This window comes from Mus pahari, chromosome 16 (genome assembly GCF_900095145.1).
Source record: "Mus pahari chromosome 16, PAHARI_EIJ_v1.1, whole genome shotgun sequence".
In the NCBI taxonomy this organism is placed as follows: Eukaryota; Metazoa; Chordata; class Mammalia; order Rodentia; family Muridae; genus Mus; species Mus pahari.
Window position 1 is genome coordinate 47359418 of NC_034605.1, and position 1461 is coordinate 47360878.

A 1461-nucleotide genomic window follows, 5' to 3' on the forward strand; every position below is an offset into this window, starting at 1 on the left:
AAGGGGAAGGGGAAGGGGAAGGGGAAGGGGAAGGGGAAGACACGGCTCTGCAGGGCCTTGCATTCTGCCCACCTCAGCACACTTGTGGGCCTCCCCTCACCGAGCTTTCCCCAGAGCTCTGAGCATAGCATTCATTGTTCACTCAGTCTCTCAGTTTGCTCAGACTGTTCCAGCTTTGTCACTGCTGCTGGCTCTGTTCCTGTCTGCCACCCAGGCATTTCATACGTGATCAATGATTAGAGACTTGGGGTTGTGCCCCCACAGCAAGGCCACCTGCTCCTGCGGTGAAAGGAGTCAGCAAAATATGGTCTCTTTGCCACCTGTATGCATATCACTCTTGAAGAGATAACAAGACTGCCTCTTCTTTCTCTACAACCAATCAGTTCAGAGAGACTAGAATACGGCACCCAAGAACACGTAAGATTATTGACGGGGGCTAGGCAGATGGCTATCAGTCAAGTGTTTGACTTGTGGGCATCCAGACCAGAAGTTGATCACCCAGTACAGACACGGTGGTGCATACTTGTAGTTCTAGAACTGGGGAGACAGATGGGTGGGTCCCTGGGCTCACGGGCCACGCAGCTGGGCCCTACCTGGCAAGTTCCAACCCAAGGAGATATTGAAAAGAAACAGTTGGACAGCATCTGAAGACTGACTGCTGAAGTTGTTCTCTGGCCTCCACAAGCACAAGAGAAAATATAGGGATACACACACACACACACACACACACACACACACACACACACACACGGTCATTACAGTGAAGGCAATTCAGTGATACAGGAAACCTCTCCGCCCTCTCTCTACCTGCCTCAAACCAGAAGACTTTCTGGCAATGATTTTATTTTAGGCAGAACAGAGCAAAGCCATTGGAGACTACTTGGGGCTCAGCCTGGAGAGGATACTGGAAGTCTATATTAACAAACGCCACTCACCAGCCTTTACCTGGTATTTGTTTGCCGTCTGTCAAGTTCTTAACTTCGACAGCTCTTTTCCTTTATCTTATCACTTTTCTGAGAATGTACTTTTTTTTTTAATTGCAAATCTTATATAAAGAGACTTCCTTGAGAGTCTCTAAGTGTCAGCTATGTATTCTTAAAATCTACATACACGTTCAGATAATTCAGGAGCTAGGGAGATGGCCTAATTGGCCAAGTGTTTGCCACACGAACATAAGAACCCGAGTCTGATTCCCCCAAACTCACGTTTAAAAACCTAAACATGGCAGTGCACGCAGATCATCGCAAGGCTGAGAAGGTGAAGATAGGCGGATGTCTGGCCAGCCAATCTAGCCAAAGAGATCGGCTCTGGGTTCAATGAGAGACTGACTGTCTCAACAAATAAAGTAAGAAAGTAGCTAGGCAGCACTCCTGATATCTCACTTTGGTCTTTGCATTTCCACATACACCAATGCTCACTCACACACACACACACACACACACACACACACACACACACACA